The sequence below is a fragment of the Tachyglossus aculeatus genome, chromosome 24 (assembly GCF_015852505.1).
Source record: "Tachyglossus aculeatus isolate mTacAcu1 chromosome 24, mTacAcu1.pri, whole genome shotgun sequence".
In the NCBI taxonomy this organism is placed as follows: Eukaryota; Metazoa; Chordata; class Mammalia; order Monotremata; family Tachyglossidae; genus Tachyglossus; species Tachyglossus aculeatus.
Window position 1 is genome coordinate 11,800,101 of NC_052089.1, and position 18,487 is coordinate 11,818,587.

The following is an 18,487-nucleotide window of genomic DNA, read 5'->3' on the forward strand; positions in this document are numbered from 1 at the left end:
CCCTTGCTTATGCCCCTCCCATTTTAATTCACAATTCCACAATATTCTGGCATCAATCCTGGTCAACGTATTTGCTCCAGAATCTCAATGCTGATAATAATAATAATAATGGCATTTATTAAGCACTTACTATGTGCAAAGCACTGTTCTAAGTGCTGGGGAGGTTACAAGGTGATCAGGTTGTCCCACGGGGGGCTCACGGTCTTAATCCCCATTTTACACATGAGGTCACTGAGGACCAGAGAAGTTAAGTGACTTGCCCAAAGTCACACAGCTGACAATTGGCAGAGCCAGAATTTGAACCCACGACCTCTGACTCCAAAGCCCGGGCTCTTATGACCCCGTTTTACTAAAGAAGCAGTGTGGCCTAGTGGAAAGAGCATGGACATGGGTTCTAACCCATATTTAGCTGCTGTGTAACCTTGGGCAAATCACTTAACTTTTCTGTGCCTCAATTTTCTCATCTGTAAAATGGGGGTGAAATACCCATTTCCCCTAGACTGTGAGCCCCATTTGGGACAGAGAGTGAACCTTATTGGACTGTATCTACTCCAGCACTTAGCACAGTTGAAACCATACTAAGAGCTTAATAAATCCCAATTATTACTATTGCTGATTTAAGTGGGATAATAATGATAATAATTATGGCATTTGTTAAGTGCTTACTATGTGCCAGGCTCTGTACTAAGCACTGGGTGCATATAAGCAAATAGGGTTTGGACACATTCCCTGACCCATGGGGGGCTCAGAGTCTCAATCCCCATTTTACAGATAAGGTAATCGGGATACAGTCCCTGGCACATAGTAAGCGCTTAACTGAATGCCATTAAAATACAACAAAACTTCCAGGATCCCTTACAGTACCCCAAAGTATGACTGCACAGCATGAACCTATTTCTCCATTAGTGACGGGGAAAGGGACAGAAATGGCCCCTCCAATTCAGATTTACCCAGCAACAATGTGGAGTAAAGTTAATCTCACGATGCCTCTGAATTCTATTGGTAATTAACCCATTTGACTAATTTGTAAAGTCTTCCACACTCTAAATTGTGCTTCAGATCCAGCTTCATTGTGTAGGTTCCGTTCACAGTTAATTCTAACTCACACTAGCAAGCTTTTTTACCAACTAAAGAATGACTGAGGAAACCCACCAAAAAGCGTTTGCAAAATCAATATGTACATGTGCATGTGTGTGTATTTACAAGTTAAGAGTCCATCTGTTAGGAATCTGTGGTTACAGGAGAAAAGTTTTGTTTAGAATGACTTTTTAAGCCTCCATTGTGTAAAGGTGTATTTGGACCAAGAGCATTCTGTTAACTCCAGTGCTCTGCACACAGTAAGCGCTCAATAAATACGACTGAATGAATGAACTCCAACATAATGCGGCTCCACTGGTTAAAAACAACCAAAATATTCTTAGTATTTTTCTCATTCCACACCGACACCACACACCTTGCAAACACTGTCTATAGCAGACAGTCAACTCTTGTGCAGCCAATAAGCACTTTACACACTCACGGCACCATGAGATTTTGGAAATCTGAAGCTTTAAAAGATTATATTTTAAATATCACACATACCTCTGGACAGTCAAATCTATCAGTAGGATTTCTTGAGTGCTTACTGTGCACAATGCACTGTACTCCAAGGGCTTGGGAAAGTACAATCAATCGTATTTACTGAGCGCTTATTTTGTTCAGAGCACTGTACTAAGTGCGTGGGAGAGTACAGAGCAAGTAAACACATTCTCTGCCCAAAATGAGCTCATGGTCTAGAGGGGAGAGACAGACATTAATGCAAATTATGGATAAATTACAGAAATGGACACAAGTGCTGTGGGCTGAGGGAAGGGTGAATAAAGGGAGCAAATCAGAGTGATGCAGAAGGGAGTAGGAGACACAATACAGGACATACAATATGCAATACAATCAAATTGATGGATATGATCACTGCCCACAAAGAGCTTACAGTCTACAGGGGAGATCAAGGGTGTGGAAGGGCTGGGCTCTCCCTGCACCAATCCCCCAAACCCACAAAAACCACATTTATTTTAACAACCAGAGCTATACAGTTGCAGCTGGCCCACTGTCCTTACACAGGGTGGAGGAAAGCTGCCCCTGCTTCTGTCCTTCCCTCTGTATTGGTGCAAAGCGGGCTGGGTGTGAGGTCCCAGAATGATGCCAGAGGGGACAGCACATGGTACCCAGGAGACAAAGAAGAGCTTAGATAGATCATTTTAGCCAACTTTTCCTGCCCAACAACAACAATACTAATGATAATAAAATTTATAAACTGTGGTATTTGTTAAGTGTTTGCTATGTGCCAGGTCCTTTGGGCTGGGAATGTGCCTGTTATACTGTTATACTGTAGTCTCCCAAGGGCTTAGTACAGTGCTCTGCACACGGTAAGTGCTCAATAAATATGACTGACTGACTGAATACTAAGCACCGGGCTAGATAAAAGCTAATCCAGTTGAACACATTCATCTCCCACATGGGGCTCACAGTCTTAACCCTCACTTTACAGACGATGTAACTGAGGCTCAGAGAAGTTATGAGAAGCAGTAGAGGACAGGCCTGGGACACGGAAGGACCTAGGCTCTAGTCCCAGCTCTGCCATTTGTCTGCGGTGTGACCTTGGGCAAGTCACTTAACTTTTCTGTGCCTCAGTTACATCATCTGTAAAATAGGCATTATGACTGCAAGCCCCACGTGGGGCATAGACTCTGTCCAACCCGATTACGTTGTAACTAACCCAGCACTTAGAACACTGCTTGGCATACTGTAAGTACTTTACAAATAACATCATTACTATTCACATGTCTAGCAACTCTGTTGTATTATACTCTCCCAAGCACTTAGTACCCGATACATGTTCAATAAATACCATTAATTGAAATGTGTGACTGCTTAGGGAGCCTCAGCCCGTCTGATTTACTAACCTGAGACTAGACACAACCATGTTCTTCCTCCGCTGATGATGGGGGGGGAAAAGTTGGACAAAGCTCATCAATTCTGCCAGGTCCTGCCACACCATCATGGAGAAGCCAATTCCTTCAGGCTCTGAATTCTAAATTGACTCTAGCAACAGAATAAAGCAGAATTGCACCCACTCTCACCCCTAAATTATTACCCCGCCTAAGAAGTCACCTCTTCAGCCAGGGTAGGGTTTTTTTAATCCTCGATGGATGCGGCCCAAATTCTATACCTGCCGGGGAGAGGGATCAGGCCCAGGAACACAGGTTTCCCCTGACTTTGTGGTTAAAATTCTGGTGCACGAGCGGCAAGCTGCTCGCACTTTAGTTGCAGAACTGAGAACAGAGAAACAGAAGACAAGCAAATTAAGTGATGTGCTCAGGGTCAAATAAAATGCCGGTCCCTGAATTTGACAGTTTTAGGCATTGATTCTTTCTACTGCTAGTTCTATGAATCAACAGCCAGAAAACCTCTTTGCTACAATCTCAATCGTTGCTCTGGTTGCAGCAGTTGATCGATTCATCCATCAATTAATGGTATTTACTGAGCACTTACTATGTGCAGAGCACTGTACTGAGCACTTGGGAGAGTTACTCTCCAACAAAATTAGTTTCCTGCCCACTTCTCACACCGTAATTCATTATAATAAGTTACTAATCCCTTCTCCCCCAACCCAATGAAATTTCTACCAATACAATAACTCATTACACACTCACCAAATCTTGCAAAGACAGTATGGGTCACCATATAGGCAAACAGACATGTTAAATAGGGAACTTTAGTACCAAATCTGTTATAGTGCACTCTTCCAAGTGCTTAGTACAGTGCCCTACAGACAGTAAGCACCCAAAAACCATTTATTGATGTAACCTCTTGGCAATTTGTAGATTTAAAAGTTTCTTATTTTTATGGTTTCTTTAAAAGTCTTTATTCTAATTACTCTGGAGATGTGCTAAGAAATATCTGGAAATACGTGTTATCTTTGTCCCAGATATTTAACCTGCTCTCCTTTCTTAACTGAGACATTAGGTCACAATTCCATCTTGGAGACCTAAAAATAATTTTCCTAATTAATAGTGGTATGAATAAGACAGACAGAAAGGACTTTATCTGCAAGAAACTTTCCATTCAATAATAATGGCAGAAAAATAGAAGGAAGTGAAAATTTTGCAGTGGGCTGGTAAAGCGTTCTGTTTTTTGTTTGCTGGAATGGGGCATTAAAAAAAAAAAGAAGAAAAAACTCCCTAATGTTAAAATACAATATCAATGTGTTTTCCTTTAAGATATTTTCTGGCACCTCACAGCTATTGTGCAATACGACAGTTGCTATGGCAGCTATTGAATAATAAACTTATCACTGTGTAAAGCTACTCATATTTGTGTAAATGAAGCACTCTCCCAAGGACAGTAATTATGGCCCTCCCCTCGTCATCCCTCAACTTCTGAAACCCTCAATTTCACTTTTTTAAGTGTACACTTTGTTTTTTTTTTTTTACATTTCTTACATTGCTCTTCTCTTCTCAATTCAAGCCCCTCCATTCCCCTCTTCCCTACATCTCTAGTGAAACGTCCATTCAAAGAAAGATGCAAAAGGGGCAGGTAGGTTTCTTTCAATCAAACAATACTTGTGTAGTTTTAAGAGTAATAATTATGTGGCTAACATTAAGGGCAACAAATTTTCCCTTGCCTTCCCACTGCCATATGCCTGTCATTTTTTTCTGTAGTTTCCATTCACTGTTTCAAACATATGTTGCCACTTACTTGCCAAGAAAGGAATCTCTGAACTACCCACTTTATGCATGATGAAATGGCACACTAAAAGGGGCCAGAGAGAGCGCCATTAACAGTTATTCACACGTCTGTTTTCTCTTAACTTCTCCCTCTCTCTCTCTCTCTCAAGTTTATTTCTCATGTGCAAGGGAGGATGTGTAACCATAAAGACATCCATGACTCATGCTTTGGAGTATCTAACTCTAGCAACACAGGGCAGAAGCAAACAGTTTTCATGGATTCGTTTCCCCTTCCCTCCCCACAAGAGCATCTTTCAAGAAACTTTTCTTTAAGAAGTTTCTATTTCCAGGTAGGTGATTTCTGGGGTAAATCTCTACCCAAGTACTGTTCCTGGAGTCTCCACACACTTTTTCCCTTAAACTCACAGGTAGACATGCCCAGCACTTAATAGGTTGTCTTTTTATAGAGCATTTGTTCTTTGGGATCAGACTGGGTTGTAGAATTCTGCTCCTGCAGTTTGTTAGAGCAGAATAGATGCAGGGCAGGTGGGAGAAAAGAAGTGTTTTCTTCAATCCAAGAAGAAGTAGGAGAAATATGAATCTATTTGTTCACATGAATTTTATGAAGGTGATTATGTGGAGAAATAGGTCAGTGAACTTCTGAACACACTGCACTTAATACATGTTGAAGTACATCTTTGTGGTTCCTATCTGAAGTCATTAATGTACAAGACTGCTATTTCAGAATATCTGACTGATATTGAGAAGACAGAAAGGCTGATACTGGAACAGAACTCTGCATTCTAGTAAAATCACTGACGATTAAATCAGGTAGGAGCTGGAATCTTGTTTCGGAGGGAGAAGGAGCACAAGAAATATGTTCTCAGTTCATAGGCAGAGGATCCAGGAACTTTATCTAAGCCAGCCCATTAAGCTTTGTACGACTGGACAAGGCACACTCCCCCTCTAGACTGTAAGCTTGTTGTGGGCAGGGAATGTGTCTACCAACCCGCTGTACTGTACTCTCCCAAGTGCTTAGTACAGTTGTCTGCAAACAGTAAGCACTCAATAAATATGATTGATAAAATCTACCCAAACTGTGGGCAGGGAATGTGTCGGTTAAACTGTACTCTCCCCAACATTTGGTATAGTGCTCTGCAAACACTAAGTGCTCAATAAACACTACTGATTGATTGAGAGTGTGCTGACCAGTTAGGGTCACGAAGCCAACTGTGCTGCCAGCTGAGAGCAAAACTGGTTAGTGAACAGGATTTCACTCCAGATCCACTCGCCGGTCTTTTCCAACGTAACAAGCCATCGGGCTTTATAATACTATCATCTCCAAAGAAAAGAAATTGCCACTGAACTGTGTCAATGGCTATCTACATATACCCCATCCTCTGAATTAAGACAGTTAAAGGGACCTGGCCCCTGTGATAGTCTTCTAGATGAAATTATTCTCCAAAAAAAGCAAATGCTCTAAATCAACCTCTAGCATAGTGAGTAATTCTGAGAACTCCAAACACCCCACATTGCACAGTAACTGGAATGGTAATTTCAGGATGGTCTAAAAAGATTCCAGGTGCTATTTAAAAGAATTCAGGAGTCTCCTGGAGAGTTTCTTGGGGAAAACTTCTCGGACACAGCTGAAAAAACTCTAGGCTGCCAGTGCCAAATACATCTCTTCAGAGATCAATGCTTCACCTGCTCCATTCAAGTCACATTACGTGAAACACAATAAGAAGTGACAACGAATTGCAATGCTGACTATAAATTAACTGTGGGCGGTCTTACGTTCTGAATCTTGATCTAAACTTGTAAATTAGTTTGCTGCCCAATCCAGACTGAGAGGGATCAAGCCAGCTGCTTGAAATAACGTTTAAGGGCTAACCATCTTTCTGTGTCCGACTCACAAATCTGTCACAGATTAGCCGGGAAACGTTTGGAAAGCAGAATAAAAATATCTTCAGTAAGATCCGTCATTTTACCAATAATGGTGTACTTGGGCTAGTGGGGAAGAACTATAGAAATATTTGCAGAGTTAATGAGAATTGAGTGGATGGTTTGGACCCAATCTTCTAATTTCTGTGCCCAAGAAACACTCCCCTCCTGAAACAATCAATCAATGGTATTTATTGAGCACTTACTGTGTGCAGATCATTGTACTAACCTTTTTGGAAAGTATAACAGAACAGAGTGGGAGACATGATCCCTGCCGACAGGGAGAGACAGACATTAAAAAGGATTAGGGATAGGGGAAATCGTAGGGTATAAGAATATTTGCGCAAGTACTAAGAGGCTAGGGGCTGAATGGTGAAGAGACATAAGCTTAGCTGTTTCTAGGGGGTTTAGTGTGCTCTGGGGTGACTCCGTTCTCATCACAGTCTATGTCTACACAGGACAGGCGGGATGTGGGAGAGGACTTTCCTGGAGAAAATTGTAACGTTTGTCTGATCAAGCAAATACTAACATTGGGCATCAAGCCGATTTAGAACTAATACGATGGACATTTTCCCAGTCACACACCTGTCATCCCAGGTCATTAAAAGTCAGGCATCAACTTGTTTTGACAGCATCTTGGGGCTTTTTCGAGTCCCCAGGCTTGCTTCGCTCCTGTGCCTAGCCGAGTGAGAGGGGAGTGAAGTAAAGTCCACCTTCAAGGAACATGGGTAGTACAGTGAGAAGGACAGGGCAGAGACTCACACGGCTGAGCAAACGCTATCAAGCCTATCATCATCATCAATGGTTTTATTGCATGCTTGGGAGGGTACAATACAACAGAGTTGGCAGGCCAATAATCAAAATACCGTGAACACATCGCTTAGTCCAGCAGTTCTGAGTCCTACTGTGCTGCATCACAACCAAGTCTAAATATGAAATACGACTGGCTGGTGCAGAAGACCATTTGAGACGTAACAAACAAAGGCTCTGCCAAGTTTCTCAACTTCCCATTAGGGCTGGCAGAGTTTCTCTCGGATCAATTAATCAAAGCAATAATATTTATTGAACGTTTACTGTGTGCAGAGCACTGTACTGAGATCTTAGGAAAGTACGACAGGATAGAGTAGGCAGATGCAATCCCATTCCTTTGTGTCACTCTCAGAGACAAAATAACAGGCTAAATGGACCGTTAATCTAATTATCTCAGGGCACCACTGCTTATGTTCTTGCCACTTTGGTTTGTACCGGCATCAAGGTAGGGTTTTTTTCTGCAAAGGCCTCGATGTGAGGGCAGACCTCACCTCTTTCACGGGGCAGTTTCACGCCACAGGATGAGTTTCATTGAGGCTGGGTGTTTTACAAGGCACTGGGTAAGAAAAACAGTCACCTAGCTTAGTATTATTTCACTGATAATGGCACCAAAGGATGCTTATTTGAGGAACATATGTGAATTCCTGGGGAGACAAGTTCATCAACACAATGCATCAGGGTTGTATGGTGATGGATGACAATGTCTACATTCAATCTCCTCTCCTTTTACCCACATAATTATTCCAATGACACCCTAAAATGAACCCACCGCTTTTGTAAAACGTCTGTGGGAATATTTCTGCTGCGATCTGTCCGACACGATCTCCATTCACGATGCTTTCTCTGAAGTCAAAGGGAGCTCCACGGGCAGAGAAAGGAGAGTCTGTCCCACTTGCTTCTACTAATGCCCATTTCAGGGGAAAAAAAATGAACTTGAAAAGGTCCCTTAAAAATAGACTGGACAAAACCCTGGGAACAATCTGTACTGGCAAGGGGCAGCCAAGATGACCTAATAGGTCTTTTCCATTTCTAATTTCTGTGATTCTAGGGGTTTTTCGCTCCTGCAGTATTGCTTGCAAGTAAAGCAATTTCTCAAAACTATTATTAGTTACTAAGGAAACGATACATATTTGCAGGAAGAAATACACAAACTGACAGGACCTAAATAGCAGGTCTTTCCTCTTTACCATTTAACTCTCTCCCAGCGGGGTCATGCTGTCCACCCATAATGTTCTTCGACTCATCCTGCTGACCCGCGGACGTCCGCTGGAGACCTGCATTGCAGTCAGACCTTCGAGTGCCAACTAAGCCCACGGGGCTTCTCTTTGGGACTAGGTTCATTGTTGATCCTGCTAACATTCTAGACTGGCACCAGCGGTGAAATACCCAAGGAGGATGGGATTCATAACTAGAAAATACAAGGCAGCTAGGCCAGGTCCCTATCAAAGGAGGAACAACCGAAATCTGGCTTACACTAGAGGTTTAGCAGGGAGAAAGTAGGCTTCGGGCAAAAATTGATTCATGCAGATTCTGGGATACAAAGTCACAGGGCTGCACTCACCCGCTGACTCACGGCACTGCCACAGCTCATGGCTTCTGAAAACTGTTTGTGTCCATACATGCCAGGAAATAGGGAAGGGGTGGACTGGAGAAGAGGGTAACTGGAAAGGTGGCTGTCAGCACCATCATCCAGTTGGACTTTCTTTTCCAGTTCTCCACTCCGTTTGCAAGGTCTGCAGCTATTTGCATGCATTTGGATGCATGTATGGGCCATGCAAAAGGGAAAGGGAGTAAGGGAAATGAGGGTTTAGTCAGGGATAGCCTCGTTTAGGGTATTCGTTAAGTGCTTACTATGTGCCAAGCGCTCAATTGAGCAATGGGGTAGCTACAAGCTTATCATGTTGGAGGAGAGGTGAATTTAATAAGGCTTTGAAGGTGGAGAGAGTTGTGGCCTGTCCTCTCCAGTCCTTCTCCAGCACCCGAGCAGTAACACACATATGTTACTGCTAGTAACAGTTACTGCTAGTAATAGTAAACACACATATATCGAGAAACAGCGTGGCTCAGTGGAAAGAGCATGGGCTTTGGAGTCAGAGGTCATGGGTTCAAATTCCGGCTCCGCCAGCTGTGTGACTGTGGGCAAGTCAGTTAACTTCTCTGTGCCTCAGTTACCTCATCTGTAAAGTGGGGATTAAAATTGTGAGCTCCCCGTGGGACAACCTGATCACCTTGTAACCTCCCCAGCGCTTAGAACAGTGCGTGGCACATAGTAAGCGCTTAACAAATACCATCATCATTATTATTATTATATGTAGAATAAGGTTTCTTTGGTGCTGCCCAGGGAATCAGAATTCTCCCCTAACCCTTTCCCACCAATTTCATCCTCCAATTTCATCTTTGTCTGCCCCCGGGGGACAGGTAACCAATAACGGAGGCTCTCAAAAACCTCAGGAACAGTGCAAGAGAGACCTGGAGCTGAGGGACTTGATACAATCAAATGCATCCCTCAGAGGCGACTGAAGAAACCCACTCCGTGTGGTACAGCCAGAGAGAAAGAGAAAGCAGGAGGTGAAGCCAAGAAAGATATGCAAGAGAACAGGTTATTGTGAGCAGTCATTTCCCAAATAATTTAGAGGAACTGTGTCAGCAGATGTGGAACCACTTCAAGTCAAGGCCCTGGTACACTGAGGGCTTTGGTCAAATGTTTATTAGCAACAACAACCACGTCTGCTGACACTTCAGGATTGCCTTCTACCGCATTCCATCTCTCCCTCCTGAAGGTTGGTCAGTCAGTAGCATTTATCGAGCGCTTACTGTGTGCACTGTACTAAGCGCTTGGGAGAGTATGTTTATAACAGTATAACAGACACGTTCCTTGCCCACAATGAGCTTACAGTCTAGAGGGAAACTATTCAGCAGGCAAGAAATCTGGGGGAACAAATTTGGGGAATGAATTTATGCTGGATCTTGCAGGAGCCTGGGCAGCTGGACAAAACAGGACCTCAAACTGAGGGACGTATTTTCTCACCCAAGACCAACAGACTACTGGCAGGGACCTTCACTCAACCCATTTCTGACACGAGGGAAGACAAATCCAGGGAGAAGCAGTGTGGCCTAGTGAATACAGCATGGGCCAGGGAATCAGAGGACCTGGGTTCTAATCCTGGCTCTGCCACTAGTCTGCCTTGTGACCTTGAGCAAGCCACTTGACTTCTCTGTGCTTCAGTTACCTCATATGCAAAATGGGGAATAAGACTGTGAGCCCCATATGGGACAGGGACTGTGTCCAACCAGATTAACTTGTATCTATCTCAGCACTTAGTACGGTTCCCGGAATATCGTAAGCACTCAACAAATACCATAAAAAAAGAGATAACAGTGTCTTGAAGAGTGTGGTCGGACTTGTTTTGGGACAGTACCACCACAGTCCGGAATTGCAGAAGAAATGACTTCAGGCCGTAGTGGTGCAGTTGGGGGTTTGGATCAGCTCAGAGCTCCCAGGAACTGCCTAGGAAAATGTTCTGATCCCATTTCTGCTCAAGTTGGGCTTCTGGGTGACCCTGGGTAAATCATTCATCCAGCTGGGCCTCAGTGAACCTCTCTGGACATCTGCAACCTCCTTTGCAAAAAAAAAAAGGGAAAATGCAGGAAAGCCACAAGAAAGAGCAGGGAGAAATAACCGCCCAGCACTCAGACAAAACTAAAACACCATAAAAATGTCCATCATGGAATTAGGGACTGCTTTGCAACAGGGCATGTGAGGGCACAGAATCACAACTGGCAGAACAATGCTCTTTGTCTCTGGCTAATGTTCAAGGTTTGGGGTTTAAAGCTTAGTTCGATGCTGTTTATGCCTCCTATGATGCTTTTCACAGTCTCATCTATCCGGTAGCAACCTGGTGTAAAAGTCTGTTGGAGATGGGACATCACATGATACACAAATGAAAACTGACCTATAAAAACGAATGTGCAGCGTTTCCCAAGGGTAGGTGATAGAAAATGTTCTGCAGCTAATGCAACCACAACCGACCCTAGAAAATGATGGGGTGACATATGAATATAAAGGAGGATGTTAAAGTTTATGTCTGGCAGCTGGGTGTACCCAACCAGGGGATTCAAAGACACAGAACTTCAAAGGGAGCAGAATTCAGTGCCCGGTTTTTATCTTTCATCTTTAGCCTTCACCTCTCCCACTTGCTTCCCACCTCTGTTCTCTCCACTCCTCTCCCCACTCCCACCAAACGTACAATATTTTCATTATTTCAATTTGGCTGAACATATGGAAACAATAATCCCACAGACATATGTATATCATATTAGGAAGGAATCCTGTTTGAATTTTGCAGTTTTTAAGAGTTTTCAAATAGATTCCAGCTCCTAGGACTACTACTCCATTCTTCTGAAGCCTGCAAATAGAGCAGACAGATCTCTAATCCTTGAAGCAGAACAAGGCAGTTCAGCTGTGACTCGGAGCAGGAATTCTCCCATTGATGAGGCAGTGTCACGAATTATCAACATCATTAAGGGTCTGGGGCAGGTAGCTGCTATTAACCCTAAATCCGACTGCCCTCATCCTCGGAGTTTTCAGATAGACACTCCTCTCCCCCCATCCACAATCTGTATTTGTTTTGGGGGTGTAGAGGGGGAAGCCATGAGGAAAAGAAGATTATTTTCAAGTCAAGCATTCCCATTATACTTTCCCGTAAGAACATGAAAACAGAACACTTGCTTTCTTCAAAAACACACTTTCACTACCAAATAAACTGCTCAGCATCCCAACTGCATTAGCTAAAATGAAAATATTCCAAAACTGTTGCGGGGGTGGATGGGAAGAGGGGTAGGGGAAAAGAGCCGGGAAGAAGGAGAGGGAAGCGTCTTTCAGAAAAACATTAGCAAAAAAAGCAGATTTCATCTGGCCTTCCCATCATCACTTGAAGAATTGTTTTGTAGTTACATCATCAGGAAATAAAATACTATCCTCTGAGGACCCCCACTCTACACAAAGAGAACCGAGGAGGAGGTTTGAAGTACGAATCACCTTCAGGGGAGTTCTCGTAATGCGTTTTGTTCCCTCCTCATCTTTTTTCCTTTTAAAAGAAAAGCACAAACTCATTCATTATGCCTTATTTAAGGCCACTATCTAGGGGCTTTTTCCTCTCTCTCTCTCTCTAGTTCTCTCTCTCCCTCAGCTTGTGACCGGGGCACCAACTGAGAAAAGTTCCAGTTAATCAGCTAATGACCCTCAGTGACTTTATTATCAAGAGCAAGAAGGAACTGGTGCAGCCCTAACCTTCCGCACATTCTTTTCGGCCACGAACCGGGGCGACAAATGAAATATTTCACAGAGTCTTGAACGTCAGCTGGAGCCAGAATGCATTAATAAGTTTTCCAAGTTCTGGCTATCACCGAGGTACGCTAGTCAGACACAGGGAGGCTGCACAACACACAGGGTGCCTTATATGGCAACGCAATGACGTAATGCTCCATAGGCTTGGGGCACGCAAAGAGCCTATCTCTCATTGTTTGATACAACTGCTGGAATGCTCACATCTCTGATGCCTAAGAGGAACGCAATCTGCAGCGCCAGGGAGCAATAGCTAAATCATGGGATTCCACCGTGCCCGCAACTAAGGTAAGAAAGAGGAAACAGCCTTTTTAAAAATCTCTTTCGGCAGTCAGGGGGCATTTCTGCAGGAAAAGGGATGCGGCTATGGACGTGTGCAGTTTTTCTTTTCAAATTTGCTCCGCATCACTGACTGCAAACGGGACTCGCAAAGTGCGTCCAGTTAACCCTAAGTGGGAAAAAAAAAACCTTCTCAACTAACACTAAACTTTTAAAAGTAAAGGGTCTGGAAGGGGAAACAGATGAGGCATTTAATTTTTTAGCTTTAAGAAGGGAAAGACGCTATTACACACACTTTCCAAATTGCCTGCACACTGAGTCCTGCCTAAATTAACACCGTGGAAAAAGAATTCACACAGACTGTGGTACATCCACTGTACCTTCTGCTTCATTTTTCCCTGCAGTTAATCCCACAAACCCAATTTCACTTCAGAGCTACCGTATATACGCACGATCTTACCACATGCTAAATGTGTTGCTTGATAAATGTAATCTCCAATTCATATTCGAAGTGATAGAAAAAACTTTTCGGAGTACTCAGAAGAGTCGATTTAAAAATAAAAGCTGTTAGTTTAACTACAGAGAAGAACTACAGAATCCTCACACTTTTCATTTCTGTGTCTTGAACACAAATGTCAAATTTGAAGAGGGAGTGGCTGCCAGTTTGGCATCCTAGTGTTTTTACTCTGTGTCCACTTCCTTGGCAATACCTGAATGTGATAATGAGAAATAATCCCATTCCCTGTAATGTAGCAGTGTGTTTGGAATCAGAAAGTCTTTTGCCCAAAATCCCTGATATGACAAGAAAAGTTTATAGACGCCTTCTGTTATTCAGTCCCTTATAAGTAATATCCAAATGCTTTATTAGGTCTTATATTTTAACCCACTCAATGAAGTAAAGCACACATCTTCCACAGGGTCAATAAAAATATGCAAAAGCCTCTCTCCTTCCATTATCTCCCCACCATATAAAATCTGCAGACCTTTTAGAAACAAAGGGTGGTGACTTCTGCAAAACATTTCAAAACTAAGTTGGATGTTGAAACTGCATTACCGCATCAATTATTTTGTTCTTGACCTCATATGTTTGGGGAGACTTAAGCATTAAAACTCTACTATATTTGAGTGAAAGAATTCTTACCTTTTAAAAGTAACTTTGCTTTTTGATGTTTCCAGGGTAGGCTACCAATTTCAAAAACATCACTGGCTGACAATTTCAGAGACACAAACGGGGGGTTATGGAGTGGTTGTTTAATTCTGATGACATTTAAATAACTGCATCAGGGCTTTACAAAGTAACTCTCTATGACGATAAGTAGGTAAAAGTCATAAATCTCTTGTGCAGGTAGATTAACAGAGAGGTACGGGGACAGTTTGGGTATGGTAAAGGTGAATTTTTATAGTCGGAAGCAATTGAGTAATTCCTTTTTAAAAGAAAAAGATAAAACATCCTAAGGAAAGAGCAAAATCTGTGACAAAGATGCTTTATTATGATCTTCATTACTTTGGCCAAGCCTATAGTTTGCTTCACTTCCTGTTATCAATGAAAAGTTCTTCTTCCAATTATGATTTCAGAATGTATTTTTGGTAATACATAATTTTGGAATATTGGTCCACTTTAGTTCCCCAGTATAATAAATGAGAGGTCTGCATTTCCGTATGTCTACAAAGAGGCTAATGTATTTGGAGGTCTGCATTTCCATGTGTCTACAAAGAGGCTAATGTATTTGGCTAGTATTCAGGATTGGATGCTTTAAAACTATTCTTTTAAACTTAAAGAAGCCCAGGCTTATCTAAAAGGGGCATAAGAGAGGTGAACACCCAGTTCATTGGGTGGAAATACTGAAATGCAGTGGAAAAGTTGTTTATTCAGTAAAGGCTACAGTAGGAAATGGAAAAATGCTTGCCTTAGGCAAGAGGTTATTCAGTTCTCTTGAATCTAATAGAGAAAGAGGGAAATAGAAACCATTAATTGCTGTTTTAACTCTACCCAAAGTACCATCTGCATCATAAACTCTAGCTAGTCTGTTGCAAATCATAACATCTATCAAAGGCTTAACAGCTGTATTTCCCATAGGGTAGCACTTTTTGCTTTGCACTTACTGCTTTTTTCCCCCCACAAAATACACCTCAGCCTTCTGCACCTTTTTTCAGTTTAGCATTTAAGAGCGCATTTAAAGGGAGGAGGTAGGAAGACTGCTAGTCTCGTGAACCAATTTCCTCTTCTCCCCCCATCAAATGTCCCTACAGCGGCTGCAAACTGCGTTCTCTGGATAATTAAGTCAGGAGTTTCAAACAAACTCATTTCTTGGTGTTGAAGGATATCTGCTGGACAGTCACAGGGCTTCCAAGGCAAACTGGCCCTGTTAAAAAGAAAAATCCCCCCAACACTTCCTAAAGTTCCTGCCTGCCCTTTTTCCCCTTAATTCTCTTTTAGTGCCGATGAGAACGAGACAGGACTTGACTGTTGAGCACTGGCGTTCTTGTGTTATTTTCCTAATGTTGTGATTGATTCTATAGTAACAGCCAATATGAAAACACAAACCAGCCCTTCTTCATTTTCACTCTGACTGTAATTCCCATTACATGTGACTTCACCAAAGCCTCTGGGGTTTGTGTTCAGTGATCCTTTTGCTCCCTGTTTCCCCCCACCGCAAAACACACACACACACACACACACACACACACACACACACACACACACACTCTCTCTCCTTCTGAGCCAAATGTATTTTGATATAAAATGAAAGCTAGGAAAGGGTGGAGGATGCCCCAGCTACTGGTAACATTCTCAGGCAGCCGCCAGCAATATCCGGAGGGGGCAGAAGCCTGATCTTATAATGCCGATATCAACACCTAAAGAGGCGATCTAAAGGAAAAACTCCTAACCTCTTCCCCACCCTCTTAGTTCTTGAAGAAAAGGAAAGCTTGACAATGCACAGTAATAATTAGAAACAGCAAAACACCGGCCGAGTGTTAAGATCCCAACTGATCACAGATGCGGAGTCGAGTTCCCTGGTCACCCCAACAGGTTAATTCATTCATTCAATCATATTTATTGAGCATTTACTGCGTGTAGAGCACTGTACTAAGCACTGGAAAGTACAGTTCGGCAACAGATAGAGACACTCACTACCCAACAATGGGCTCACAGTCTAGAAGGAGGAGAGACAACAAAAAAAGCAGACAGGCATCAACAGGTTGTTACCATTAAAAAAAAAAGACGACCAATACCCACTCCTGGCTTCAACCACAGGTTGGGATTTATTTTTAGGGGCTTAGGGCGGGGGGCTGAGGGTGGTGAGGAGAAGGGCTTCAAGATGAAAGGGTCCTAAATGGTCAGCAATAGAAGCATTGCAACAAATATTCTGTGGCAGCCGGGCTCTCTGTCGCCACTGGCATTTTGCTGAGCTGGTTTGATGTGGCTCAGAGGCCAGTCATTTGAATGGTTCTTTCCACCCCTGATGAACTGGCCTGGAACATGTTAGGCTCTAGGCATTGCCAAGAAGGGCGGGGGGAGGAAGACAGCTTTGGTCAGCCTGGAATTGCTAGGATGGACTGCTTGTGGGGGAGAAAGGGACAGTACAGGAAATCATGGATGTGGATTCCCCCTCCCTGACCCCCGAAGCACAGACCCAGCCTGAACCCATCACCTATGTGCATTCTGGACAGCCAATCTGACCCAGCAAACAGTCCTTCCTGTCCAGAGTAGCTTCGGATAGCTCACCGGGGGCCCGGTGACCCAACGCTGCTGAACTTTGGCTGTACTTTGCCACTGAATGGAGGAGTTTGGAGCGGAATGGGAGGAGAATGATTTTCCATGACTGTCTGGGTGAAGGGCTGTTAACTGCAAACGCTTGGTTAAAAGGTCAGGGACCCGGGACCCTCTCCCCTTGTCCCAGTCTGCAGCAATCGTCAGTATCTGTAAGAGCTCTAACGGCAACCCACCCTGATCCCTGGAGGCAGAAGTTGACACTAACTTTCCTCTCCAGGGGACAAAATCAGGAGAACTACTTCACTCAATCAATGGTATTTATTGAGCGCTTATTGTACGCAGAGCACTGTACTGTGCGCCAAGAAGACTACAGGTGGGGGGGGAGGGAGCAGGATACAGATAGTTTACTGACAGATGTCAGATCCATCGGAACCACTTCAGCCTGTGAGCCAAACTGGTTTCTGAAGAAAGCTGGGCAGAGATGTCAGTCCTCCGGCATGATCGAGGTATTGTACACTGCTCTGTACACAGTAAGCGCTCAATAAATATGACTGAATGGATGAGTGAATCATGCTGAACGCACGCTCAGCCGCCTGCATGACTGGCAGGGCTTTCCAACGTTCCTAATATGTTGGGTGGCACTAAGCACCACTGGAGGGGAAAACAAACCAAATGCTTCTGAAACGACTGCAGGACGTTCCATGATTAGGACCCCAAAATAAGATGTGAGACACCCTATTCCATTTCCGCCGATAGCAATGCTCAAGGGACATAAGAGCAGGTTAAGACACACCCTTGAACACATCCTAATAATAACTGTGGTATTTGTTAAGTGCTTACTAGGTGCCAAGGACTGTGCTAGGCATTGGGGTAGATATAATACCATCAGGTCGGACACAGTTCCTGTCCCACACACAGCACACAGTGTAAGTCAACTTAGACTGAGAACAGGTATCGAATTCTCATTTTACATATGAGGAAACTGAGGTACGGGGAAGTTAAGTGACTTATCCAAGGTCACATAACAGGCAACAGATGGTGCTGCGATTAGGATCCAGGTCCCCTGATTTCCAAGCCTGCGCTCTTTCCACTAGGCCACTTTGCTTCTCACACTCATCCATCAACGTCGGAAGAAATCTCCTAACTTGTGTACTGCACTATGCCAGAGGCACTCGGGGGAAATGAAAGAGCAAAGCAGTCACTCTGCCGGACAGTTCTGCTGCCAATGATGCCCAGGAACAAGAGCTGAAGCCTGAAAGCAGACCATTCTTCTCAGGTTATCAGCATATCTCCTGTTGAGTCCTTAAAGTGTGTCCTTAAAGCACTCAACTGAACTGATCTTGGAGCCTTCGGTCCCAATATCTTAGATAAGGAAAGCCAATGCAATTTAGGCCAAATACGCCAAAGGGAAAAGTAGCTAAGATGCAGAGTCTTGAAGTATTGTGCGGTGAATCCAGAGAGAAGTATTTCTCTGAAGAGACTGTAGGATGCAATCAAAGGCAAGTTTGGGAGAATGCAAAAGAGGCTTCACTGAGCAGAGGAAAAGAGGCCAAAAAAGGAGACAGACGGGACAAAAGAAAGAAAGAGGCGGGGCAGGCTATACTAGACCAGGACTTTCCTCTAGAACCCTAAAAATCTTTCATTCCCGTCAACCCCATTCTCTTCTTCAAAGACTTTCTAACCAAAGGGACT

The 18,487-nt window shown here is 43.5% G+C and overlaps 2 protein-coding genes across 3 annotated transcripts in view; one reads left to right on the forward strand and one right to left on the reverse strand.

The window, feature by feature from the left end:
* CMSS1 (cms1 ribosomal small subunit homolog) overlaps positions 1-18,487 on the reverse strand; it is a 263,733-nt gene that overhangs the window by 193,646 nt on the left and 51,600 nt on the right. The gene's annotated exons all lie outside the window — the stretch shown is intronic.
* LOC119945073 (filamin A-interacting protein 1-like) overlaps positions 12,989-18,487 on the forward strand; it is a 31,327-nt gene continuing 25,828 nt past the window's right edge. Inside the window, exon 1 of the mRNA XM_038766079.1 lies at positions 12,989-13,089. The gene's annotated coding sequence lies outside the window, so the exon portion shown is untranslated. The remainder of the gene's footprint in view (positions 13,090-18,487) is intronic.